At 45.5% G+C, this 22,248-nt stretch overlaps 1 long non-coding RNA gene across 3 annotated transcripts; it reads left to right on the top strand.

The window, feature by feature from the left end:
• Positions 1-9,217: 9,217 nt before the first annotated feature.
• Positions 9,218-16,079, top strand: LOC142064114 (uncharacterized). 3 transcript variants are annotated; one of them, XR_012663000.1, is made up of 4 exons: positions 9,218-9,320; positions 9,811-9,907; positions 10,847-10,956; positions 12,702-16,079. It is a non-coding gene; the product is annotated as an uncharacterized LOC142064114 (long non-coding RNA). The 3 variants fall into 3 exon arrangements; XR_012662998.1 differs by having other exon boundaries at positions 9,811-9,993; XR_012662999.1 differs by having other exon boundaries at positions 9,221-9,320; positions 9,808-9,993.
• The last annotated feature ends 6,169 nt before the right edge of the window (positions 16,080-22,248 follow it).

Below are 22,248 nucleotides of genomic sequence, written 5' to 3'. Positions count from 1 at the left end.
ACAGCAGGGTGACCTGATATTTTGGGGGGTGCATCATTGGTGGCATTGCAGGTAGGCAGCAGTGGAGTAGGGGAAGCCATTGGGGTGCAGGAAGCAGCATGCCCTGATATACAAGAACTCTTGTTGGCATCCGTAGAAACGGTTTGGAAGGAACAGTGGGGATTACGCTGAGGAAAAAAACATAAAAACATACCCCAAGGAAATTCAGCTGACATATTCTTTTGCCCCAGGATTTGTCATGGGGAAAAGTGTTGGTTCTGCACCAGCACATGGCAGGCGGGAGCCCAGGCTGGCCAGGATCCTGTGCATGGACTGGTTTTTGCTGTACTCTTGTGTGGATTGAAAATTTCTTGAAAAATAATTTTCCAGTGAGAGTTATGATCCCTCTACATTAAAGCATTCCACTGCAAAGAGTAGATTTTGTCGACATTTTCAACGGAATGGTTAACAGCTTCCACAGGCACTGTTTTTTTGCAATAACCAGCTGGTATTAGGCTACATTGTACTGTATTTTCAATATTTTACATACTAAAATTGTACCATTTAAATGGATATATTTTACATTGTGTGAAAGTAGCTGACCAATATCATAATAAAACTTTTCATCCTTGTCAAAATTAAACTTTTTTTACCCCTCAAAAACTTCCTTTTTTTTGCCATTTCCCCCCCCTGCCATTGATGAAGATAGAATGACATTCGGAAACCTCAGATATGTAGCCACATCTTACTTCTTGCCTGCCTGTGCATCCATCAGCACCTGCCCCTGTTTAGGCATGAGGGGGACAATCTATAGTGTTTAAGACAGGAATGTGCTAAAGTATTTCCCACATTACAGGATGAAATCCAGCAGTGCTGTTTCACCAGCATAAAACCCATCCAGCTCCCGTTCAACAGCTGAACAATTCCCTGACTGTGAAATGGTATACCAAGTTGACAGGGGTGTATAGTCACACACCAAGGAGCTGAACTCACCTAACATTAACCATCTCAAATTTAGGCTACTTTTTAAAGCCAGTAATCTGGCTTAAAGAGAAAGAGAGAGAGAGGGAGATACAACTGCAAAAGACAATTTGTTCCCCTCTTAAATGCAATGTCTAAGATGTTGCTGAAGCTAGCTAGAGTGAAATTCATCTTATTTCTTACCCTCTGTATGTTTAAGTCCTGTCCAGAGGCTGTGGGACATTTGTTCACATTGAGACAGCTTCACAGAAACACAAGTTGTTCTAAAGACTGTTCTGAGAGCCCTCACGCCAGAGACTATGGCCGCATTATATTTGAAGCAGAAGGGGCATTAAGTGTGCAGATATTCCCACTAGGCTTTTCATGTCATTAATTGGTGATCTTCCGACTCTGAAATAACATTTTTCCCCCTCACATTCCTTATTTCATTATCGCCAGCTCAATACACATCAGTGCAGTATGAGGCAAACTAGTTAGATATATTAGGAATTATTTAAATTAGAGAGAGATGTATGGGTAGTTAAATACTCAGTCTTCTATTTTACCCTAATTACGTATCAAATTACACTCAAATTATACCCAAATATAGATGTAGGGAGGTAGTCCTGAAATCTCCAGGAGGTATCAGTGGGAGAAAGGTGAAATTAAACAGGTGGTGCAAGTAGATCTGAACTAATGCAATATGAAAGCTGTACAGGACTATAATTTTCCATTGTGTCCTGTTATTATCAACATTTGCTTAAAATTTCTTTGCAAACAAGACTCAGTAATGAATGAGCGTTCTCTGAGCCTGGGGGAAGCAGTTTATTTTTCTAATGCAAGAGAATTTTGCTCTTGATTTTAAGACCGTTCTGGTTCTTATTCCTCTTTGTGAAAACAAGAATGTTAGAGTAATAAACCACGTTTGTCACACTGTCCAGCAATCAAGGAGATAGGGGGACAGACCGATGCCTCTTGAACTGGAAAGCGTGTCTCTCAGACTGCTTCCCATGCAGCAGATTTCAATTCCTAGTGCCCTGGCTGCAAGTGGATGGTGCTTTCACAGTAATGTTGTAAGCCTGCACTGCCCCTGGCACATTATATGGGTTAAGCTAAGCTGTTGCTACACCCATGCCTTGATTTACTTGGTAAAATGTGTTTAATACTCTTAAACTGCTTTCTAGGGGATTACAAAAAATAACTGAGGTCTGAAAAGTATCGCATTGCCTGGAATTTCTTCCCTGAAATCCTCCTCTCCCAGTGGACAAAAGGAGGAGGTCTGCACGCACGCAGCACTGTGCCAGCCTGGTTTGGAGAGTGCTCCAGAGCTCTTGGCCATGCCCCCATCCCCCAGAATGGCTGAAAGCCCCCAGTTCTCTGGGAAAGGACACGATGGTGCTGTCGCACAGCAGCCGACCGTGCCGCTGCAGCTAACAGTTGCACTTCTGCCATGTCCTGGCTCCTTCCCACAGCAGGCTGCCTTGAGACACCCACCTACTTCTCACGTGGAGAGATGTTTCTGGTATCGGCTTTGGAAAAAGCAGCAGATGGTCCCTGAAACCAGGTGTCCATCCAGGAGAAATGAGTAGCAAACTACAGCTGTGGGAAACATCATTATTCTGTTCCTTCTGCAAGATGAAAACCCTCCCCAGATCTGAAGTAAAATCCCAGACAAACCCCTAAACCTGCCAGCACGATATTTATGGTCTTTGAGGACCTCAGGATCCAACATCCATGCCCTTGTGATATTAACAATATCTGTGTGGCAGAGTGCGATAACAGCAGAGTCTTCAAGCAAGAGAAGCAGCTTCTCACCTCACATCTGAGGTGTCCCTCCCCATCAGCTGCTGCTGGTGAGAAATAATGAAAATGTGTTGTAAACAGCGGGATGTTCACTACCTCTTTATTGCTTCTATATCCAGCATCACGAGGAAGTGGAGAGTGGCCTATAAATAACAGCTACTTCTCATAGACAGAGGCAGAGACCTTGGCTAAGGCTACAGTAGGACATACTTCAGCAAACAGTGAAGGATGTCACAGACACTCGTTTCCCACCCTGACAGCAGCAAAGACTGGCTTCTGGGTGTTGCTAGAGCCCATGGTGTTAGCGAAGCTGAAGACCAGTCTGTGGCCTCATCCCTCTTGCACATTAACAAATGCAGCATCGGTGTTGGACTAGACAAACGTCTGCTGAGAATAGCAGAGGTAGAATTGCTGGCGTGGCATGGAGGAAAGGACTGCAGGACCTTTGGTGATCTCTTCTGGATTATTTTCTGTGATTCCGTGAGCCTATTCAATACGCAGCTATTAATTATGTTCATGCCAAACTCTGAGAAATAAATGGTGAGGGACAAACCTAGAGACTGCCATGTAAAGCTACGCATTGGAGTGAGGGCAGAGAGCAGAGAGGCTGGCTGGGGAGGGTCTCCAACAAGCCACTCATTAGCACAGATTTAACAAAAAGAAGACATTTTTTCATGAAGAAGCCAAAATCCTGTTTATGAAGCTATGCAGGCAGCAAGGCTCAGGTCCTCCAGGGCATCAGACTGCCAGTGAGAACATTATTCCAAAATAAAGGCAGCTGATTACTTTGGTCTCAGAAGTACTCAGGAAGCAAAGCTGGAGCTGGTGTTGCTGAGGCAAATTCAGAGGATGAAACTCATCTGGGCACTCTGGATCACCCTGAATCTGTTTCTTCTTTGACTCTGTAAGAATTCAGAGACATCAGCCCTTTTGGTGGTTGACCCTGACCTCCCTGGGAGCTCTACAGAGAAGCCACAGAGCAGGACACAGTGGGCCAGAGGAGTAGACCTCCATCCCATGTTGCCTCTGAGAAGAGAAGCAGAGAGAGTACTGATACTTAAGGCAATTTAGAAAACCCTTAATCTATTTTCAGCATCTCTTTCGTAGAATAATTGCCACTAATCGGAAGTAAAAATGCATGCATATATTTATATATTCCTGTGTAAATTATATATTTACATGGAACCGACAGATTTAGACTTCACTGTTTTTCATGTTGTTATGGAGCAACTTGGTTAGCAAACAGTAATAAATATTTGGCTTTTGCAAATGAACCATTTTTGACGTGCTGCACCAACGGGGGGGTAACAAACACCTGTAAGCAAGAAGCATGCCTTGCCTTGGGTCTTTGAGCTGGCTCCTGTTGGGCTGTACTGCCGGTGGGGATGTGCTGTGTGAGCGTAGGGCAACCAGCGGTGGTGCGGTGTAGATATTCTGATCAAAGCCAGGTTGATTGCTGGTTCTAGTTTGTACCAGTATGAAAAAGATCACAGTTGCATGAGTTTTTCGATAGGCAAAGCAGTAGTCTTGAACACTCTGAAGTCTGTGTCAACAGAATCAGGCATATAGAAATACGACACAGAAAGTGCATCAGACTGATCAGCAAGCGTCCCTCTTCTCTTGATGGGAAGGTCTCTCCTCTGAAATGAGCAGAGCGAGGTCATGTTTCACTCTCTGTTATATAGCCTTTTTGTTTGTTTATTTTGCACATGGTTCCTGGTCAGTCTACAGCAGCTTGTGGCTTGACATTTGAAATCCAACCTCGGAGTGGCAATGGCTGCGTTGATTTGACACTTAGGTCACATATTACAGACTTATTTTCTCGTCGAACACACTTGGCTTCTAGAATTAAAGGCTTGCTTGGTCCACATAGTTCCATTTTTATTTTTAGCCTATGCCACTAAAATTTTAGGACAGGAACTCTAGCTTTCTTTGTATTTGTGCAGCATCCAACAAAGAGTCCTAGAGCCTGGGACTAATGTCTTGTGCTATAACACTAAAAGGAAACAGCTAATATACTGGTTCCTTGTATAGTATTTTAAAACACCTGATTAAGGAGAAAAGGGATCTGAATTCAAGTCAAAGCAAATGTGTTTAAAATATAAATTTTTAATAAAAACCCCTTTCATTCCTAATAGAGTATTTTTCTAGCCCCTGCTATTTGTCTTTCTGCTGTGCCTGTCTCCCTCGCACTAAGCAGTAGCAGGACCTGAACATGTGCACCGCATCCTGACATGCCAGGCCTGGCTTTTCACACTGATGTCCCTTTGCACACTACAGAGGCATCGTTCCAGAGGGGATGAAAAAAATCTATTTGCATCCAATCGACTGAGCGCTTTAAGTGCTGAAACTAGTAGACCAAACGAGTTTATTAGATTATCATTGCGGAAGTTAATAAAGAATTAATTTCTCTTCATGTGACATCCAAAGGCAGTTATTTCAGTGGCCTGTCCATTTACACAAAGCCAAGTATTTGTCAAGTGTCAAACTCAATTCCCATGACCCAGGCCTCCTCAATAATTCTGGATTAGGAATACCCTTAAATGACATTACAAAAATTTTATTCCAAGATGCATTGAGCTCCTGGGACTGCTCGGGAATTTCAGGTTAGTGAAGGTTATGCAGTCAGCAAAAGCTTGTTGGATATAAGATCTGGAATGGAAGGATATGGTGTGCAACGTTTTTGTGACGGTGGAAGGCAGCATATAAAAAAGAAGCTGGTTTCCAAAAGGGGATCTTCTGTTCTGTTTCTCTCCCCTGGGAATCATGCAAAGAGAGTTTATCTGCGTTGCAAAAAAACTGGCCAATGTGATCTCCAGCAAAGGAAACGCTGTGGTGCCGCTGTAGGAAGAACAACATGGGTGCTGCGAGGAGTAGGAGTAGGAGGCAGAATAAAGCCATTAATTGCTGCTGTGGGGATTAAGTGATATAAAACATCTTAATTCAGAGGAGGAGTTGAGTGTTTTGCACATTCCTAATGACCAAGTCAGATACGAAATGAAAAGAAAAAGAATCTTTTGTTTGTTTGTTTGTTTTCCAATACTCAGTAGATTTACCTCTGGCCACTAGAAATACAAAACATACTGAGTGGACACAGAGCTTCCTCTCATGCCTCTAAAAAAGAAATGGTGTAGGGACTTAGACTTAGATTCTAGGTAAAGGGTGATAGACAAAAAGAAAAAAAAAGGTCCATTTGCATCACTCGATCCATCAGAAAAAGAGAATCCTTGTGCATACATTGACTTTATTGTATTTCAAGGTTATATGAAAATGGAAAGCTAGACGGTAATCAGTAGGAAGAGGTGCTGAGCAGTGGGGCCCCTTGGTTGGGATAATACACCTTTAAAATTCAAATGGACAGTCTCAATCATTGTTTTAATCATCATTAATTTTTCATTTGAAGGAGTCACTCCATCATCTCAACAAATGAATTTCCCTCCCTCCCCTCCATCTCTCTCATTTCTCGCCTTTCTCCTTATTGCCAGGACATTACAAGTGCTTCCACTCCACCTTCTGATTAACGCTGGGAAAAATATGCCCGAGAGTTGGGGGGCAGGATCTTCAGGTGGGAATCTGGCCCTGCAAGTTTCTACAGATGGGAAAAACAATGACCTGACTGTATACTTCTCCTCTTCTAACTCCATACCTGTGTCTTCTTTAATGATGTGGGAGATGGCTGTGAGCAGAGCTTGGGAACAAGAGTGGGCACTTCCCACCCTTGGTCTCAGGAAATAACTCACTAATAACTCACTGCCCAGCAAGGCTCGTATGGTTCTGAGAGTGAGACCTGGGTTCATTGTACCTACCCATATAGCCTGAAACATGTCTAGGGTGCAATGTTTTTGCTTCACTACGGCTCCCTAGAAGTTAAGTGACTAATCTAAGCTTACAGTCTAGACTTCCTTGGCTGTCCTGGGAAAAAGGCAGGGATCTCCACAAACTGATTCATCTGCCCTAAGATGTTTGCCCCAGACAGAAAGGATGAATCGGCCTGTGGAGGCACCCACCTCCTCTCCTGATTACATTCAAGTATCTTTGTGATGGGTTGACCTGGGCTGGATGCCAGTTGCCCACCAAAGCAGCTCTATCACTCCACTCCTCAGCTGGACAGGGGAGAGAAAATATAACAAAAGGCTTGCGGGTCAAGATAAGGGCAGGGAGATCACTCAGAAAATACTGTCATAGGTAAAACAGACATGACTTGGGGAAATTAGATTAATTTATTACCAATCAAATCAGACTACACTAATGAGAAAATAAAAACTAAATCTTAAAACACTTTCTCCCACCCCTCCCTTCTTCCTGGGCTTAACTTCACTCCTGAATTCTCTGCCTCCTCCCCTGAGCAGCGCAGGGGGATGGAGAATTGGGGTCGGCATTGGACTATCACCCATTGTCTCTGCTGCTCCTTCCTCTTCAGAGGAGGACTCCTCACACTCTTCCCCTGCTCCAGCATGGGGTCCCTCCCATGGGAGACAGCCCTCCATAAACTTCTCCAATGTGGCTCCTTCCCACGGGCTGCAGTTCTTCAGGAACTGCTCCAGTGTGGGCCCCTTCCATGGGGTGCAGTCCTCTGGGAACAGACTGCTCCAGCGTGGGTCCCCCCCAGCGTCACCAGTCCTGCCAGCAAACCTGCTCCAGCACAGGCTCCTGTCTCCACGGATCCACAGGTCCTGCCAGGAGCCTGCGCCAGCACAGGCTTGCCACGGGGTCACGGCCTCCTTTGGGCACCCACGTGCTCTGGTGTGGGGTCCTCCACGGGCTGCAGGTGGAAATCTGCTCCATGGTTAACCTTCAGGAGCTGCAGGTGGGTATCTGCTCCATGGTTAACCTCCAGGGGCTGCAGGGGCACAGCCTGCCTCACCGTGGTCTTCACCAGGGGCTGCAGGGGAGTCTCTGCTCTGGCACCTGGAGCACCTCCTCCCCCTTCTTCTTCACTGACCTTGGTGTCTGCAGGGCTGTTCCTCTCACATATTCTTACTCCTCTCTCCTGACTTCTGCAGTTGCCCAGCAGTTCTCCCCACCTCCCCTCTTCTTAAATATGTTATCCCAGAGGTGCTACCACCAACAGTGATGGGCTCGGCCTTGGCCGGCGGTGGGTCCACCTTGGAGCTGCCTGGCATTGGCTCTGTTGGACACAGGGGAAGTGTCTAGCAGCTTCTCACAGAAGCCACCCTGTAGCCCCCTGCCCCACACTACCAAAACCTCACCCTGCAAACTCAATACAATCTTGAAAGTGAGAAGCTCAGTCAAAGTGGATGACTAAAAACGGCAAAGGGTGACACAAACTGCTGTGACACTTTATAGATCCTCTTGTCAGAGTCATTGCACCTTTGAAGTTTATATGTTATCCTCCTCAAACTTCTCTCCCCCATGTGAAATCCCAGGCCACAAGTCTTTTGGCAGCCTTCTGAACTCCACCGCCTCAGCCTCAGCGCTTGAGACCTATGCACAGCAGTTGATTGATGGAGAGGGAGAAAGATGGGTGCCCAAAGAGTGTTTCTGCTGTGACCGTTGTCCTTGGCAGCAGCCCCTTGGGTGGGTGATGAAAGGTTTGCATGGTGGCTGGACTTCGGTCGAGTTTAAACAGCTCAGCTCTCATTGCACGGCTGCATCCCGAGGTGCTCTGATGTTGCAGTGTCATGGAGGGCAGGATGAGGACACACGTATGATACAGAAAGAAGAGTTGTGCATGAGGGAAAGGGTCTGTAAGAGCAATGTTGCCCTTTCTGTGGCTGGTTGTTACTGGAAATGCAACTGTTCTAGATAGAAGTAGGGATCTGAGGATAACTTTTTCCTTTCTCCTAGGAGAGTCCCAAGAGGTGACTTTGATTTAGAGCTTGGCCAGCCTCCTTGTATTGAAAGTCCTTAGATAATTTCGATTTCCTCCTTTTGTTAGCAGAAGACCTCCCTGTCTTTTAATATCTGACAGAGATGTGCTGGCAGCACAAATTCTGAAATTCCTCCCAGCCAGGAGCATTCAGGACGGAAACATGAGTTAGAGCCTTGGGGCTGGAAACTAGCCTCAGGGTTTGCTCATTGCCTTGGGCCACTAAAGCCTGGCACCTGGACAATAATTATGGGTGATGTTTGTGAGGGAATTTGCAGTGCCTGCTAATGGTGAAGAAAGGTTCAGGAGTAGGGGTCTGTTGTCGGGCATCTAGAACACTTAATTATTCAGATAGGACAAAGCTACTTCCACAGTAGTTCATTTTTTGCTTCATTTTTCCTTTCTCATGCTGCTTCCAGCTGGATTTGAGCAGTATCCCTTCCCGTCTGCCTGCCAGGGGAGCGGAGAAGGGGTCAGCTGTGCCCTGTCAAGCTGCAAGAGCAGCGCGCTGCAGCTGGGAAGGTGCTGAGGGCTGGGAGTCGCAGGAGAGTCATGCGTGTGGGAGAAGGAGGGGCATCTTACGTCCCCAAGTCACTGTGGTGGCCGACAGGGCCCCTGTGAAACCGCAGCTGGGGAAGGGTTAAACTTTAACCAGCAGGACTCAAACCCTTCCCCAGACCAGCAAGCGACTGCAGTGCCAAAGTGGAGCCAGAGCAAGGAAGACGCTGAGCTGCGGGGCGGCATGTGGGTGAGACCAAGGAGGAGATGCTTTTCCATATCTCCCCCCAGCCTGCTGGGATGTTGCCTGGGAGGACAGCAGAGCCTCTGGGAGGGTTTCTGCCCCATCCAGCCTGTGTGGGTGCATCTTGGTCCAGAGCCTCCTTGCAGAATGTCTTTGTCCCTGGGTTGTTTCTCTCTTCCTGTCTCTGGAAGCTGCAGGACCCTGATGAATGACTCCCATAACCTGATCAAAAAGTCTCCCTAACAGTTTTAGTGTGTTTGTGTCCCTCTAGTTAAGATAAATTAGACAGGCTAATGAGACTGATTAGTCTTTAGCTGCGACCCTTGGCCTTTAGGATGTACTTTGAGCTAATAGAGAGAATGGGGATTATAGGCTGTGCTAATGTGCTTGTGTTGGCCTTTTAAAGGAAAACACATTTATTGCTACTTAGAGGAAATTGATCTAATTGTGCTGGAAGCTTTTCTATGGACTGAACATGGAATTTTTTATTAAGTAGGTGACTCAGGTTCAGCCAGAATTGCCAGATTTGAAATGGGCAGGAGATACTTTAAGAAGATTCCACCTGGAAATCCCTCTGGCCACCTCTCTCACTGGTAACAAGCTTCACTCCTCCTGACTTTGATCAGCTGCTCTGCGTGTCAGACGTTGGAGCTCTAGGAACTTGGACTGCGATCCCCAGGTCTCATGGCTCAGGTCCAAACTAACAAATCATCAAAGACAACCAGTTGTGTTTGCACGTTTACTAAGGGTTCAACTATTTGATTCCCTTCTCAATCTGCAAAACAAAATGGTTCCCTTAGTTACAGGGATCCCCAGGGGCAAGTGAGGAAACAACATCACGCAACAAGTTTTGAGAATGGCAGGGTGCTCAGGGGCCCAATCCTGCCCTAAAGATAAGGTTTGGTTTCATAGCCCAAAGCCCCGCATTTTCTGCTTCATGCACAAAAGAAGCAGTTGTGCTCCTGCAAGGTTTCTCCAATAATATCTGTTGGATTTACAAAAGATACTGTTTCTTCCCATAAGCCTTACCTTTATGGGCTCGTGCTCTGGCTGGGTCTGTACCTCCCTTCCATTATATTTGGAGGGTTCAGTTGGTTTCCAGCAAGCTTTGATGAAGTGCCACTCTCACAACCCCTCTGATGAGTTTTGTGAAAACAAGCAGTCTGCTGGGGAGAGAGCAATACTGCAGTGGGGGAAATCTCTGCTCACACGAGCTCTTGCATCCAAGGCATTTATAAGAGCTCTTAGGAATGTTTCAGACTGGAGGAAAGCCTTAGCTGGAGATCCCAGTCAGCAAAATCCAGGGGAAACAAAGTCTTTCATGGGCAATACTTATTCCTATCCCAGTTTCCCCTGCCTCCAGGCACACTGGGATGCAGATGCACAACTATGGCCAGCATGGAGATTGGCTGGCACAAACAGCAAGAGATTTGATGCTCTTTGATACACTTCTACAGGTAACAAACACCATGAAAACACTAAGGAAAGGGCAGAGCTGAAGAGGTTACACTTAAAAATGTAATTTTCCACAGGATCTGTAAACGCTGAAGAATGTCTCTTCTCATTCCTACCCTTCACTGCAGCGCAGAGAACCGGTACTCACTGATTCATGAACATGGGCATCAGCACATAATCATTCAAGGTAGGATGCAAAGAGGACTCCAAGTCTGCTTTCAGAGGCCTCTCTTTTAGGAGAATGTAATTACTACAGACTGCAATTTGGCCAGGTTAACAGCATTTAATCTACAGTGGAAAATGGCACTGCTACTGTGTATTACTGGAAACATCAAGAACCCAGTCCTGGATGAAGGCTGCACCTTAGGTGCCGTATCAGCAGAGAGGAGATACGAGGCCCTTCTCATCATTAGCAGATGAGAAGATTTCTCTAGGGGAGGTGAGTTTGTAGCCTCTCCAGCAGTTAGATGACCATCAGGTCCTTTTCTACTACTTCACACCTTTAGGGGGGCAGGTCCTGCAGGAAGCTGATCCTCTTGGATCTGTTTCCTGGACAGAAGCAGATCCTGGTCTTTTCTGAAGACCAGTTTCCACAGAGTCCCCTAAATATTGTGGCTGTAGAAATGTCAGATAAAACTGTTGTGAAAGAAGAAGAAAACCCCACCCCAAAACTGAAACCCAACCCCCCAAAACCATACACCACAACTAGAAACAAAAGCAAATAAAAGTGAACCACAAAATACATGAATCGGAGACCATCAGAACAAATTAATGGACTACATTAATAAATAAAATAAGGATGATTTGCCTGCCCAGGTCAAGGCACCAGGGCCTTGCCAGCCCATAATGCTTCCCTCTGTTTTTCTGTTAAATGCAGCAACCATGTCTGTGCTCCTATTGCTGAGCTTTGGACAGGATATTTTGAAATCTGGAGAAGCCCTGCGTCGGGTCCACAACACAGACGATACTGTGCAATCCTGCTCTCCACCTGGCCACTGTCCACTTTATTAGAAAATGTAGCTTCACAGAGGGTTGCAGGTTACCAGGATGCCCTGAGGGGATGGTAGAAAAAGGGTCAGTTGGACCCCCCTCTGCTCTGCCTGTGGTCTGCCTGTGGTCTCACAGTCAATATGACATGCCGGTGCAAATAATAAGAGCCCTGCTTTTTCCTAATCTTCTGTCCTGCTTTGGGTTTGGGTAGGTGAAATTGTAAAACACTTTGTGCATCCTCACTGGAGAGGATGCAGAACGCTGCTGCACCACAACAGTCGTGTCCTCCCTCCACTTGATGCAGGTGCAAATGACAGCACAAGCAGCACAACCATCACATCTCACCAGGTCTGGGGAAAGCAAGTCCGCAAATCTTTCTTTGAAAGCACCCCACTGAGCTGCACTGTAGCCAGTGCCAGCCTGGGCTCCCAGCAGTAATGACCCAGGATTTTTGTAAATGCTGTTTGACCCTCCTCACATCTCATACCCACCCTCCATTTACTGGAGCCATGCTGAGCTGGTTACCTGGTTTCCCAAAGCTTCTTCTCTAGGTCACTGGAAGATGCTCCCTTTCCATCTGACTCTAGAGGGAACCAGAGAGAGTTAGGTGTCCAAACCCCGCCTGGGCAGCCTCCTTCCACATGTGTGATGTCTTAATATTTTTCCTCCATTTCACCAAAACAATGGGTGAACACCTATACGCCTGCTGTGTGTAAAACACAGCAGTTCAGCATGCTCTTACAGTCACATAAATTCACAGAAAGGCTCTGGGTAAGTTGCAAGGTTGCAGCTTGTAACCCAAGTGAACCCACATGAAAAAAATCTGTTTTATTATATGCAACTCCTTCTCCTCTGACATCATCTAGTCACTAATCAGGATGATCCTTGACACTTTCCATATTCACACACCTTGCAGTAAATAAGCTTATCGCTCTTTTACAGCCGTGGCAATGGAGGCCTGACTCAGACAAGATCAAAGTGGACCTGCGGGGCCAAGAGCACAGGAGATGCCACCTTCCCCACCTATGCACCAGTCCCATTTTGCTGAGAAGCAATACAGCTGATCAAAGGTTTGAGCCACAGCCCTGAAGTCAATGGAGGGACTCCTCAGCAGCCATAAATCACTTTATGATGCTCTATCACATATGATAAGTCCTGTACTTTGCCACCTTTGCATGCAATGCTTTAAGATGCTACGAAACTGGAAAACAGATGTACGAGCAGATCCTCATCCAGCATAACACCAGCTGACGTTTGGAGTGGAGCGATGACTGTTTATACCAGCTGTCCTGGTGTTGTCCAGATTAAATAGAAAGATCAGCCAACTTCCAACTACAACTGCTTCAGGGGAGATAATGCTGAGATTCCTCAAAGGCGACTGAAAATCTCAGCATCACAGTCCCTATTTGTTAAATATCTATGTTGCAGACAGCCAAGAAAATGAGAGTCCTGCACACAGTTTTGGAGGTTTGCATAGAAAAAAAGCAGGAACACTATTTAGTAACAAATCCATACTACTTCAGCACTGATCCTGCCAAAACACACTGGAATATGGCTATATGAGCACTGGACTGAGAAGGCCTGATCGTGAATAACGTTACCTGCGAAAGCAAGCCTGTGAGCAGATAAGCCAGAGTATTTTAGGTGGGAACCTTCTTGTCTTTACTTAAGGATGTTCCTTTTCACCTATAAATGCAAACTTCTGCATTTGGGTCAAATTTTATGCCAAGTTTCAGGAATTCTTGATCAACAAGCTTCCATTTTGTGTAAACTGTTTGCATCAAAAAATCATGTTAACCATTCAGTGTTCCTTTTCAATCTTTGCAAAATGAACATTTAGACTTGTCAGCTCAAATTAATTTGGCATTTCAAAACATCGTTTCACTTTAATTAAAATACTCCAAACTGAACTGGAATACTTTGCCTGGCCCAGAACAGAATGATGTTGGCTTTTCAGAATTTAGAAATAAAAATTTGAGGTGACAAAGCAAGACAGCTGCCTTTTGTTCTCTAGGCTGTTTCTTCACCCTCGTTCTGAGGGAACTGTTGGTGAACGGAGAACCCATACTTCTGCATAGCTCTGCTGCTCTGGCTTTCTCTGCAGCTGTGGGACCTTTAGCAGAACTGTTGGTTATACAGCCACGATCCAGCTGCCATCGACCTGCTACAGTACTCCATTGGAGGGACATGACTAACTGGATGCCCAAGAAATCCATCCCCCAACATTAGCAGCTAGCATTACTCTCACCATCCCAATGCAGCAGAGTTTTCTCAGCTCCAAAGTGCTGTTATTTATTGTAATCCAGATCATGGCAAATGTGCTTGGTACCCCTACTGTTTAAATTCAAGGGGAGCTTCCCAGATTCTTCCTCCCTTGTGTCCAAAGGCCTCTACTACCTCTATTTTAACTTGAGATTTGTTGGGGCAAGAACAGGGCCTTCATAGCATCTGCCATTCAGCATGACGGCAGGCAAAGTATAGCCTCCAGCTGCCAGTAAATCAAATGGAGTTACATCAGGGTTGATGTTGCTTGAAATTCTTGCATCAGTGCTCAAAAGCCAGAGAGGAAAGAAAAGGCAAAAAAGCAGTTGTGGAAAGAGAGGAGAAAAGATGTGCTGCTGATTTGAATGAGAACGAGTCGCTTCCCTGCCCCTCACTGGCAGGACTGATTTAGAGGTAGGTCAGGAGCCACCCATGAAGCTGTCTAGCCCCCTTTGGTTATCAGTGGGATTTGGTGCCCGGCTGCTTGTGCTCTCACAGTCCAATGTTACCACCATTAGATGGCTGGTCACCGTCCTGTCTGGGTGTGCTGAATTGGCAGAGGTCTTAGTCTGTGAGGGGCTTTTCCTCATAATAATTATGTGTATGGTCACAAATGTGGACAATATCTACATCCACGCTTAATCACAATAAGTGCTGACTAGTCTTAGTATGCAGGTTTTTGTAGCATGGGTTACACCTATCTCCAGACCTTAGTCCCTGCATCCCAGTCCTTAAGCATTCTATTCCATAAAGAGAAATATCACTATAATGACACACCTGATGAATATTCCCTAACCATTTATCTGTCTAGTCCTGCAAAATGTGCTTTATCTAAAGCCCAAATGTCACTCTGATCTTGGCGTTGACTGTTACTACTGTCATGTCTTTACTCCTTCTCCTGGCTTATCTGCCCTGCAAGAGCCCTGAGGCTGTCACATGTCCCCTGAATTATAAACTATTCCGAATCAGGACTCAAATGCAAAATGTGGACAGATACAACATTTTTTTAAAAAAGTACGCTTGTACAAGGAAATAGTGAGCATCACCTTTGATTTCAGGGAACTAAAAGTATCGGCATGGAGACACTGCAAGCATGTAAAGTTTTGGGACCAAAGTCAGCATATTTCCTACTGTTTCCAAGGTCCTTTATGCTGGAATTCCTTGGGATGCAAGCAACACTTCCAGAGCCAGCAAAGGTTGCTTCAGAACTGATTGGGAAGTTCTGTCCCTGAAACAGCTAATTATTGGCAGAGAACAGAGATAGGATCTGATGTTGCAAAATGTGCGGTGTCTGTAACCCCTGGAAAGGTCATTTGGGTGTTAGGATCCTAAAATGGGATTGAAGAGTGATTAAGGTCTCCAAAACTGGAATGTGAGGGTTATAAGAACGGGCTCAAATGAAATCTTTGAATACAAAAGTCTTTGCTGGGCAGGAGTGTCTCTGGATGTGCCTTATGGACTATTGAGTCACTTATACAGCAATTATTAAAATAACGTATTTCAGCACCATTAAGTCCTTGGTTGGAGGCCCCATTTTGCTAGGTACTTTATAAAAACAGAACCAAACACTTACAGCCTAAGCTGTACTCAGCTTGCTGCCTGTTTCTCCAGGATGCTCCTGTGTCCCTAACAGTGGAAGTTTTGCCCCACTGTATCGGAAAAGGTTCAAATCTTCCTGTTACCCAGATGAGGACTGATGCGGGCCTTTGCACTGAATTTCAGCCCTGGTTTTGAATGCAGTGCCCAGTGGCAAAGGAATGGTTTTATCTTAACACTGGAGGATATTTCATTCTGTGCTTCCTAAGTTTGGTGCCTCTGCTTGATCTTTTATCAATAAGCTATTTTAGGGTGAAATGAAGAAAAGAATAATAGTTATTTTTCACTCCAAGCAGTGAGTGAAAGGTATTGGAAGCCATGCAGCCACCCCACAAACAGAAGGCTCCCTTTAGGAGCCATTTTCAGCTGTACACATTCAAACCCACTGCACTTTTTTAATGACTGGAAAAAGAAATGGCCAAATCCACATAAATAAATAAACTGAACGGCTGCCATAATGTACGCTAATTTGGGGAGGTTCTGTGTTGTTGTCTCTCTGTATACAGTCACCGGAGTGAAAAGGAGATATTTTAAGTCAGAACTGAATATCTATGGAAGGCAATTTGAGTACAGGAAAGAGCAAATCTCTCTGCTAAGGGCTGGGGGGAAAAAAGCCATCCTTTGAAAAGATGAATATTTGAAAACGCCAACTGCTGCAGCTACTGCGGGCATATTTAGCAGCGCTCTGCACCGGGCTGGAATCGATCTGTAGGGATAGGTTTGTTGAAAGGAAACAAAAACAATGGGTCTTCTACTTCTGGGATGACTCTGCACTGACTGAACCACTGGTTACTTCCTTTCCTTGGCCAGGGGCAGCAGGAGATGCTGTTAAACTCCCACCCAGAGCCCAGCGCCTGCGTCCGTAAGAAGAGAAATGCCTGTGTGTGCCATGAAGGCTTATGAGAAAATGTGTGGCATTTCAATGGGATTCCTGGTGCAGGAATTAAAAGAATTTTAATTGTGGAGAATTGTTATTTATTCAGCATAAAGCCACATGGGGAATTTGAGTTTTGGGGGGCTGAAACTGGGAAGCATTTTCAAGAAAGTTTAGAAAGAAACTTTCTAAATTTGTTTTGCTCTACTAGGAACCTGTCATTTGTGACTTCAAGTACCAAGCTGCGCTTTCCCCTCATCACTGTTCCCAGTCAGTAGACAAGTGTAGTGTCTCTACAGAAGGACTTTGCACTTGTGCAAGCTCTCATCTGCCCAATTGCCTTACTGGATGCAGAACAAAAGCAGCCTAGAAGTGGTTTTACTGACATGCGTGTTCCTGTCCAGGCTTGTTTTACTCATTTAAGCATCCCGGTTTTGAGGTAGAACGGTCAGAAAACAGACCCGAGGCACCTTTGTAATTTGCAGTTTGTTGTGTTCTGGCACCAATATGCAATGTAGCCTTTTCTATGAGATTAATCCCTAGTGTGAGAGATACATAGGGTTATGCTAATATACCTGTGTTCCTACTATGGCTTTCTGGGCAGAGCAACAGGAAAAAGAATTTAAAAATCACACTCTAAAAGCTCATCAGCGAAGAGCTCCAACCTGAGCTCAGGCTCTGAGCCTTGAATTAAGACGGGGGGTGACACTGTAAGATGACCGTGGCAAGCCCCGGCCATACAACTGAGCTGACCTGTGATTTGGCCGCCCTCTCAGTGAGGATGTAGCTTTGAGTAATTTTGGCATCCCAAGGCCTCAACTAATTCCCACTTGTGTTTGCTTGTATTCTTACTGGCTGTCTTTTCCACTTCTGCCTCTCAGATTACTAGGGCTGGTGACAAGGAAATATGGGAATAGCCAGCCAATCAAATTACAAAACATTAAAAAGGTCAAGCGCATACAGGTTGCTTTCACACCATGAGTGGGAATCAGATTTCCTGGTATCTCAGTAAAAGTGACAGATAGTGTTAACCAGATAAGCAAATGGGAACTTGAAAGTCTAAAAGCAGGAGTAATTTGCCAGTGGATCTTTTTTCAAGTAAACATGTATGTTGGTTAGTTTTCCTTGAAATTTCTGCCTTGTGGATGAAAACAGCCTAACTATTTTTGTGCCCTTCTCTGCCCAGTTTGGTCCTGGGACCACATGCGTGATAATTTCTGCAGATCTGGTGATGCCGTGGGAAGATGGAAAAGGAGCAGTAAATAAAGGGAAAAATTGCCCCAGGAAAATATTTCTTTTAAATACTTCCTCTGGCAGAGAATGGAGGAGGTGGGACAGCTGTGGCCCTGACAGATGCCACCTTGATGGTCCCTTCCACATGCCAACAGTATCTCCAGCAGCCTGTAGACATCACATCCATATAGTTTTCTACATAGACTCTCCTGTTTTGGGCAAATGGGTGGTGGGAAAGAGTTATAGGTATTGTAACCACTAGAACTACCTAGTGAAAGCCTCACAGAGAACCATGTCCTTAACAGACAGGCCTTCTCCTGTTGAAGCATCATCTAACCAAACATTTTAACGGGGACTTTCAAAGATGCAATTGGAAGCTTAGACACTCAGGTTGACACTTAAACTGTGTAGACATCCTGGGAAAGCTCAGCTACCAGGCAGGACCAACTTTGTCTTTGCTTGACCAGATGGGCAGCAAGTACCATACCATGGAAGTCTCCTGCTCTGCTTGTCTTGGTGGTCTGTTTTAAATTTGTAATGACCAGGGCTGTGAGCTATTTTGCAAAGGTCTTCCTTCTACTTTACCCCAGGATCAGTGGTTCATTCTGGATGTGACACTCAGGATTTTGACGACTGTTATGTTTCACAGGAGCAACCTTCATTTTTGGAGACAGCAGCTCTAGAAATAATGAGTAAATAAAACCCTGTCACCTTGACAGGTTAACATTTCCATCTCCCCCTTCATTATTTATTTATTTATGGTTCCTGAAACCTATTTCCCAAATTCTCCACCCTCGCCTTCCTCCCCTTACTTTGTTTTAATGAACTGAGGATTGAATTCTAGAGCACATGCATGAGTCAGAGATGATAAAGCACCCAGTCTTTTGGCAGTCCTGTAAATGCTACAGTGGCTTCAAAAGAGTTAATTCATTATGGTCCATTGTCCAGTCGACTTTGTAGCTAGCAGCAGATTGGAGCTGACTTGAAATGCTGAAGTGGGAATGAAAAATGAGCAGAGCCTTGGTGTGCATTAAATATTTAATATTCTCTCAGTGGGAGGTGTCAGGAAAAGGACCATATAATAAATACTACGAGAGACAATTCCATCACTGAACTCGTCTGTTAATGACCTCATTTGCTTTGACAGAAACATTACAGATGCAGCCTCTTCGCTTCTCTGGCCCTATTAAGCAGCCACATTCCAGTTGGAGAGCAAATTCCTGCTTCTGCAACGCGGAGGAGTGGGCCGGGGCTATGTTTGTCTCCTTCTCCCTCTCTCTGTCTCCTCCTGCTCTCCAGATCTGGATATTTAGGAAGAATTTTGTGTGGCATGAAAGGTATTTGTGGTAGCTGTGTGATTCTGGCAGGGAAAATGACAGTTTTATCAAACTACCTAGAGTGCATAAACTGAAGAAAATGCTTCCATCCCTTAGAGGAGAAGAGTGCCTCCCGCCTCCTGCCTTAGCACCACCAGCTTGTAAATTGCGGGAGACTGAAAAGCATTTGCATGAACATAGAATCACAGAATGGTTTGGATTGGAAGGAACCTTTAGAGCCCATCTAGTCCAACCCCCCTGCAGTGAGCAGGGACAGCTTCAACTAGATCAGGGTGCTCAGAGCCCTGTCCAATCTGACCTGGAATGTTTTCAGGGATGGGGCATCGACCACCTCTCTGGGCAGCCTGTGCCAGGGCTTCACCACCCTCATAGTAAAAAATTTCTTCTTTATATCTAGTCTGAATCTACCCTCTTTTAGATTAAAACCATCACTCCTTGTCCTATCACAACAGGTCCTACTAAAAAGTTTGTCCCCGTCTTTCTTATAAGCTCCCTTTAAGTATTGAACAGTGGCAATAAAGTCTTCCTGGAGCCTTCTCTTCTCCAGGCTGAACAACCCCAACTCTCTCAGCCTTTCTTCACAGCAGAGGTGTTTCATCCCTCTGAACATCTCTGTGGCCTGCTCTGGACCTGGTCCAACAGGTCCCTGTCTTTTCTGTGCTGAGGACTCCAGAGCTGGACGCAGCGCTGCAGGTGGGGTGGAGATGGTGGAGATCACCGCCAGTTTAATTCCCTGAAACCCTCTCATGCCAGAAAACAATGGGATCATCAGGGGGACCTACTGGTGAGTCCTTCCCGCTTCAGCAGGTGTGGATGCCTTGAATCCCACTGGGTTCCTGGAGCATGTGCTGGCAGATGACAGGATTTTCTAGCCAGTGCTGTGACCTGCAGCACTGTTGGTCCCATGGAGGATGATGTTCTGCCTGAGCACCAGTGTTACAGGATCTTTGGCTTCAAACTAAGTGCAAGCAGCTTGTTTTCTCTCCTCCACTATTTATGTTTGAAGGATCATCGGAAGTATCCCACTCTGATGGCTAGAAGCCAGCTCTACATCTCACACCTAAATGTAGTAATGTCCAGTTTCTATGCAGTTGATCTTTACCAGCTTTCCCCTTCAACTTAGCTAATTCATTTCCTGCCTGGGCAAACAGACCCTGGGATGATCGTATCACTTCTTAGCCTCTTTTTTTTTTTTTTTTTAATGCCTGATTAAGCAAACCAACCTCTTCATGTTTGTCTGGAAAAGTTCTTGATGACCCTCAGCATCCCAGTGAACTTCTCTTCTCATGTCCCAGCTTCAGCTGCTCTTCTTGGATAGCAATGCCTGATGAGGTTTGAAATGCTTAGTAAATTGGCATTCATTCCTGCTTATCACTAATGGCAATTCCTCTCAGTCAAGCTGCAGGTTGCACTGAACGGCCAGCTTGAGAGCCCAGGTCTTTCACCTCCATGAACAAGTGCTGGGTTAAACATGAAACTCTCACTATTAGTAGCTCTGGAATCCATGAGCTTGATTTTTCACATTTAAACCCATGTCATCTTCTTACTGCAGCATAAAATCATGTTGACTTTTTCTGAACTTCTCATTTACCTTCAGTATTAACTTATTTTTTCTTCCAAATTTTCTTCTAAGGCCCTGCACACAACTGCAAGATTTTGGCAATATTCCTGTGTTTGTCTAGTCTCCTTTTTCCTCCTCTTTTTCATGCAAGTACTACATTTGCTCTGAGAACTACGGTTTTCTGTAGTTTTTGTAGGACTTTGTAGGTAGCAGTCAAAAATGCAGATTGAAGAAATAAAGAGAAAAAATAGCTGTCTGGCTTCTCTTCAGGTGAAGTGCACACTTGTAGGATCAGCTTCTCTGCTTTGAACATCTGGGGTTGACAATTCTGTTCCCCTCTGTTTTAAGCTAGCATCTTCCTGCCTCAAAGAGAAACTTGAATATAAGCATATTAAAAATTGTAAGGATGATGGTGGTATTATGACAGGGGCCGTAGAGGCACCTTATAGTACTAGAGGTCTGGACATCTGAGCTGCTATCATAGGACTCCAGAGTCTAAGCTTAAATGCCAACATCTTTGATTTTCATCTGCTTTTTGGGATGGATTATAACCTTGTTGTCTTCCCCCTTCCCTAATGCTGCCTGAACTGTGAGGCCCTTGATAGGGTAAGAGATGTCTGTCCTGCTGCCTGCATGGCCCTGCTCTTGCCTGCTGTGATCAGAGGTGGAAGAGGATGTTTGCCATGCACGGCATGAGATAAGAGGAGGTTCTGCAGAGAGAAAGATGAGGCTCCTTCCTTTGCTGCTGCCTACACGGACTGTGGGGATGCAGTTCTGTAGGGTGCAGAGGGAGGATGCCAAAAGCAAACCAGCTAGCTGCAGGCTCAAGGAGAAAGAGAGGGGGAAAAGAAGAGAGCTGGGCAGAAAATGGAAGGGAATGTGCCTCCCGCTCACGTCCCAGCCCTGTGTAGGCTGCTGTCAGATGCCACACATTCTGTGTATTACAACAAGGCAGTTGTTTGTAGCGCTGGATCCGTGCAACAGGGAGATAAGGTTCTGCCTTTGTATCAGAAGCAGCTGCAAAGGGGCGAAAAGGTCTTAGAACAAGAAATTAGTTCATTTGAATTCCCTCTCCCTCTTTTCCTTCTTCAAGCCAGACAGCAACAGCACACACTCGCCTCTCCTGCCGTGCAGGCGTTTTAACACCAGCTTGTACCAGCAGGAATTTGTATCGCTGCCTCCAGAGACCGTGCAGGGGGTGTGTGTGGTGGGGCCCCTCTCCGAGGGGACTGTGGCCCCAGGCCTTTGCTCGCAGGGCCGTCGCTGGTGTTTGCCCAACAGCCACTTGCTCCGCAGCGGAGAGCTCCGGGCTGTGATGGTGTGCAGTTAGCACAACCCTGCCATGCACACCAGCTAGGCGTTGTAGAGGTTGCTGCTTGTTGAGCAAGCCCATGGCTATAGTAATAAGACAATATGAGGCTAGAAAACATGCTGTAGGATGGCACAAGCCATCCATCCCATGTCCAGCATGGGGAGAAAGAGAAAATACCTGAACATGTACTGTTAGACTGTGTCATGATTCATAGGCACGAGGGATTCAAATGAACCTGGACAGGCAGCCTTGGGCATGACACAGCTACTGTCTGAGTGCTTGGCTCTGCAACCTTAATGATGTTCTTTTAATGT

This window comes from Phalacrocorax aristotelis, chromosome 13 (assembly GCF_949628215.1).
Source record: "Phalacrocorax aristotelis chromosome 13, bGulAri2.1, whole genome shotgun sequence".
In the NCBI taxonomy this organism is placed as follows: Eukaryota; Metazoa; Chordata; class Aves; order Suliformes; family Phalacrocoracidae; genus Phalacrocorax; species Phalacrocorax aristotelis.
Note: the sequence above shows the minus strand (reverse complement) of the source record. Positions and strands in the feature narration are given on the sequence as shown.